The sequence below is a fragment of the Syngnathus scovelli genome, chromosome 10 (assembly GCF_024217435.2).
Source record: "Syngnathus scovelli strain Florida chromosome 10, RoL_Ssco_1.2, whole genome shotgun sequence".
NCBI classification, from domain to species: domain Eukaryota; kingdom Metazoa; phylum Chordata; class Actinopteri; order Syngnathiformes; family Syngnathidae; genus Syngnathus; species Syngnathus scovelli.
The window spans coordinates 8,476,480-8,482,744 of NC_090856.1; the positions used below are offsets into that span (position 1 = coordinate 8,476,480).

Genomic DNA, 6,265 nt, shown 5'->3' on the forward strand with positions numbered 1-6,265 from the left:
TTTGTCATTTGGCTTCCCTTTTGGACCTGAGCTCGAGCTACATCACTACATACAGCGCTTTTGTTCTTTGGTCTTTTGAGTCAAGTTATGAGTGGTGGTCCATTGAGAAGAAAACCCTTGAGCCAGAGACATCACATTTCTAATTGTTATTCTGCGTACAATGTGTTTGTTCAGTGGAGTTGCCAAGAAAAACAAGATGGGATATATATGGGACATGACATGAACTGCCACAAATCCGCCAAATGCGACTTACTTTCATGCGGGTAGAATTGCCACTCTGACTAGCCACTTTGGCTAGCCTAGTTTATATGTATTGTGGCGATGGTGAGTCATAAAGATGACAAAGAGGCACTGTTATTTCTGTGAGGCACATGGAAAAAGGACGTTTCACCATGCTGGAACTGTCTGTATTAGTCGTCATCAAAAGTCGTTTTTTTGTGTTTATTAAATGTCAATTGCTGTTGTTTTTATTGTTGGTGTCAAGTGAATTTCTTTATTTAACCAAGTTGTAAAGCAAGTAAAATCAAACTGATTAAAACCAATTATTTAGAGAACCTACTGATGCCCACTCATTAATAAAAGACAACTACATTGTTGTTTTGGAATATTTTGCCTTTCCACACTTCATCCGGCAAGAATTTGAACAATTATAAAAACCACACCTCAAGAGAAATCATTCAGTCGTTCATTATCAGTATAAAAAAAAGTTAAACTAAGGTTGCAACACTAATTTGCACTACCTGTCACCCTTGAACTTTCCCTTTTAAGATGCATGTATCGAATATGGATAATCTGCGGTGCTGCTGAGTCAGCAATCAGCACTGGTTTATAGCCAAACACAATCAGGGAAGATAAAATGCTGATGGAGTGAGAAAAAGGAAGCTGTGAGCTTGGATACATTTTGATAACAGAAACAGAAATGCTGAGTGAGCTGGTGATCACAAGAGAATGACAAAATCTGAAAAATGTTAGGATTATTATTGTTCTCTATCGCTGAAGGCACTGTACTGAGATAATGATTATGTCATTTTAATTTACTCATTAATTCACAGTTGCAGTGGCAACAAATCCAAACTGTCTGGTCACTTTTAACTCACAACGCTGACAGTAGACATCCAGGATCAAATTTGAGTAACGAATCGCATTTGCCTCAATGCTTTAGAAACTTTCTTCCACTTTGCAACCGGTACACTAACACAGATTTTGATACTTCCTAATCTTTAAAGCTTCTTGATGCTTATATTGTACATTTAACCCTTCCCCAAGGAGCATCGGCCACCAACCGTGTCCCGCCATGTGATCTTACATCAACACCTTGCTTGGTCGACTGGAAATAAACTTACAATTCATTGTGGGAGGAAAACCTACACAGACCCACAAGGCAGAGTAAAAATGTCAATCAATGCAAGAGAACCGGCCATTTTAAAACAGCTCTTTCATTGATGTATGAAGTAACCTCATTTTGCACTTTATATTCTCTGACAATGCGGGCACCAAAGTAGAACACTTTCGTAGTTTTTACTCAGTTGCGGTGATGGAGGTGAAGATCATCTGACCCTTGCAGCATAAAGGCTACTTCTATCTTTTATTACTACAGACACATAAAGATAACAAATCCAACCACAAAGTCTAAAATAGAGTGCTTGTAATGAAAGATTTAAGGTGTTTTTATGCTCTCTGTTAAGCTCAAGAGTCAAACGTCTCCTTCAGTGATCTCTCGCAACTGGTTTACTGCCCTCAGTTTTATTGCTTCTATGAATTGTTTCTAGGGTGATTCAGTCAAAGATGTTCATACATAAAAACATTATTTTTATTCCTAGGACGTTTTACTTCATGGTTCAAGGGGGACTTACTGACTTCTCGGTCTTATACTTAAGGGAAATGCTGCGGGGTGGTCGATTGGGGACCAGTGCAAGTGTGCGGTTAAAAAAAAAAAAAAAAACAGGACTCACTTCACAACAAAAGCAATATTTGTGAGAACAGCATGAAAGCAAACTATTCCTCTGGATCTAATTCACTGCAGTGTCCCCAAACATGTTGCTTAAACTTTGGATGCACTCTTTCCTTTTTAAGTCACAAATAAAAATAATCAATGTTTCCAAAAAGAATACAACAAAGTTTTATAGTTTTAACTTCCAATTTGTTTGTCAGACTGATGATTAATTTATTGGAGAAGGCCAGAGCTTCTCTGGAAAATTAAATACAAATGATAGAATGGCACAAAGATTTCAAAACTGATTGAGAATTATGATGATTGACCAAATGGGCCCACAAAAAATGTTTTATGAATGCATTTTTGTTTGTTTGTCTTTCCCATTTAAAGTTACTCTTCACTAGAGGTCAGGAATTCAAAGGTGAACGGTCTGAGCCATGTCCAATAAAATCTACCATGACTTCCTGAGAGGAAAGCTTTGACCTGACCTCAAGTTCTTTTTGAGCTTGCCAGGCACTTTACACATTCTACACATAGATCTTATTCAGCCATCAAACTACTGTCTGCTGACTGTATTTACGCCTGTGTAATTACTAAAACCAGATGACAAATCGTCGTCAGAGGGTAGAAAGATGGGCCGCATCCTTGAGTTTGTTGGACTGTTCATCACAAATGTACAATGCGGTAGTGCCAAAATGCACTCACTCGTATAGATTCCTCACGCAAGGACAAAGACATTGCAAATATTGCAGCAGTATTACACAGCCAAAATTTAACAACATGGCAGTTTTGACTGGAGAAGCAATCTTGTACTGGCACTTTCCTTGAACAATAATAAAGTATTAGGACAGAAGATTGGCCATTACACAATCACACAGGAAGTTAAAAGGTCTGGCTTAAAATGTTTCAGTTAATCCTTCAACACCAAGCTCAACCAACTCTGCATTTATGCACATTCATGTGCACAAAAGCACAGGTAGAGAAATAACTGTTTGGATTAGCAATTATTTAACATAATGCTAAACAACCGTACTGCAGCCACAACTTGACTTAAGAGTGCCCAACATGAGGGAACGTAGGAGCAAGGCAGACAGTTAAACATACGCAAATGCAGTAATACATCATTTGATATAATCAATTCAAAACATTACGGCTGTCATACCAAATAGATATTAATATAAAAAATGTGTTAAGTTTGTATCCATAACGTCATGGGTGCCATATGTTTCTGTTATGGCGGCAGTGATGCAAAGCCTACCGTGCAGTTTCTGCTATGAGCTGGGCAAACTGAATTCAGGCAGTTTTGACTTAGATAGTCAACTGTAACCCATCCATGACATTGCAGGAACTAGCTCATAAACCCATCATAATCGCGTCACTGCTGTATTATTTCAGCTGCGAAGGTCATACGCAGGAGAGCGGAGATGTAAAAAAACAACAGCGGACCGGATCAAGAATTGTAAAGGTCTGTGCCAAAAGACAATACACCTCTACATAGCTTTCACTTCCCGGGCCATAGACATTGATTATTACCAGTCACGTGATTGATGATTTACTTGTCATTTATGTGGCCGTGAAGAATTCATATGTACAATAATGGAAAAATAATGAAAAAATATTTGAAAAAGAATGCACTTTGACAAAGTTATTTTTATGTGTCTTTTTAAATAAAAAGTTCTGTTGAGCATCACACATCACATATGTGATTACAAAGAGAAAATGAGGAAATATAAGCAGGCTTCTTTTGACTCTATTTGCATTCAATCAAATGTAAAATATTTACCAGTGACCTTTTAATTTGCTGCTTGGTTTCAGGAAATCTAAAAGTTTAGACAGCCCTTTGTTTTATTGCTGTTATGGTTCAAGGAATTCATCTGGCTGGAAGATTATTAGTTCTGCTTCCAGAAACATAATGCAGAGTGTTGGCTATTGGAATGATGGGTAATCTATTTTATGATGAAATATTGTCTTCTGACAATCTCGCAATTCTGTCATGACATCAGCAACGAAGAGGACGGGTTTCATTATGTCAAGTTTGAAAGCGAAATTACATGTCGTCATTCACATTGTAAATGCTTGCCCGTATTGACCCGCCATTGTGTAAGATTTTAACACATACTATAGTGAGGAGATAGATAAAAACAGGTAAGATAAAGTAAAAAAAAAATAAAAAAATGTGGAAATTATGATTGGCTGGTAACTTTAGATAGTCACCAGCCACGCAGTTAATTCTGAACCTGGATGATAACCAAAGAAATATGTATAGGGGCTTGACGCTGTCATTCCATAAGGTCTAAACTTGAGCTACAATCTGACACATGCAGTTTATGGACTTTACAAACAATAAAGCAGAATGAAACACAATTTAAAATAACCCTACAGCTCCTGCTGGCCCCATAAAATGGTATGCGGGCTGGATTGTGTCTGCGGGCCTTTACTGTTTGACGTCTCTTTTTTGAATTACATGTTAAAGCAGTCATGTAAGTCAGACTGAATTTCCGAAAGCTTTTTTTGCAAATTTGAAAATTGGTGGCTGCAAGTACATGCATAAACATAGTAACCAGAAGATTAAATTAGAGGATGGAAAACAATATATTAAATAATCACCAAAAATGCAAATTGATCAATTCCGACACTCTCTTCCTCCACAGCATACTTTATGCTTGCTGGATACAATTTTGCTTAACGCTTAAATACAAACTGACGTTTCATGCACGGGCCTCACTGTTAATTGCAACAGCTGCAGGCTAATGTTGACTAAAAGTACATTATTAAGCTCTCTGCCCGTGAATGGTTGCACTGTATGAACAGCAGTCTCATATGTCAATCTACAGGGGCAGTTTCTACTTAGCCACTAAGCCTCATCATTGTTACAGTTGCTACTGTTGGACAGGGACACGCTGCCTGCCTGCTGGGTGTGTGCACATTTGTGTGCATGTGTGTGCATGATACGCTCATGGGCACAGTTGTACATCAGCACTGTTCAAATGTTCATATCTAAAGGTTCCACTTTCCACTAAGTGTGTTTTGGCAGAAGATCAGATCTTACGCCAACAACAACAGGACCCCAAGTTTTAGAGCCAAGTCACACAGTGTCCCCCTTTAATTCCCCATGATCCACCCTGACTCCAGACAGGTGATCCATGTGTCTGTGTGTGTGTGTGTGTGTGTGTGTGTGTGTGCATGCTATGCCCAACTCTTAATCAAAAGTATACTTCAGCGCTCTCGCTCATAGAGCATTAGAGGTTAATTTTCCTATTGGCCGATCACTCTTTACAGTAACCAATGAGGTAAGTCTGTCATAGAACCACTTTTGGGCACTTCGTCTCTCAGTGGGAGAGTACTGAGGATTGGATATCAAAACAAGGCCATTTTGGTACTGACATCAGTCAATGTGTCAACATGTAATGCACTGCTAGTGTAGAATTACCTTATAGAGTCTATGCACTGCAAATCTGCATTTAGCTATTAGTAGTTAAGTGTCACCCATAGTGTGACGTTTCCAAATGTCTTCACCATTACAGATAAAATGTAAAATGTTGCTATGTATAGAGGGGCTCGCCATATGGGCTCCAGCTCCCCACGACCCTAACAATGTGAGTAGGGTTGTAACCATACACCAAAGTTAAGATTATATTCATAATAATATATTATTTTTAAATTTTTTCATTGAGAACAAGGATGTATTATTTATGTAATTTATTAATGATGAATAAATGCGTCAATGCAGACTGTGCATGTGTTCCATGACCCACTTAAATTTAATTTTAAAATAATTAAAGATGGTCTGGGACACTGTTCCATCTCAGTTCCGATCTCTGTTCCCACCTGGGAACTGCGTCAACTGATTCAATAAAGAACTCTTGTGGCAAGGAAGACATAACTTTTCATATTTACCCTTCAATTAAGGTTGTCGCTTTGGTAGAGTAGTTTAGTTACTTCAGTGGTTTGGTTTGTTTTGGTTTGGTTTGGTTTGGTTGCTGTGAAATAAAAAAAAAAGAGCTAATATGGTACTTGAATTTGGCTTTGTGAGTTACTTTAAATTCCTCCAACAAGTGCAAAACAACTGAAAGTAAAACTATACAGCCCTTGTTTGTCCATTTTCACTATTCACTGTACGTATCGTTTTACTTACCACTACTTTCCAAGCTCTCCACATTGATACACTTTGTATATGACAGCCATGCTGCCTTTCTCCCGACCTTTGGCAAGAAAGTGAATAAATACATTTCCAAAACGATGAAATTATTCCTTAAATGGTGTCAAAAAAATTAACCTTGTTCTGTTCTGTTAAGATGATCATCCAGCATTCACTATTAATATTATGTACAG

At 37.9% G+C, this 6,265-nt stretch overlaps 1 long non-coding RNA gene across 1 annotated transcript in view; it reads right to left on the reverse strand.

Annotated features, from left to right (window-relative positions):
* Positions 1-6,140, reverse strand: part of LOC125976101 (uncharacterized) — an 88,930-nt gene extending 82,790 nt beyond the window's left edge. Inside the window, exon 1 of the long non-coding RNA XR_011087543.1 lies at positions 6,069-6,140. This is a non-coding gene — a long non-coding RNA (uncharacterized lncRNA). The remainder of the gene's footprint in view (positions 1-6,068) is intronic.
* Between the last annotated feature and the right edge of the window lie 125 nt (positions 6,141-6,265).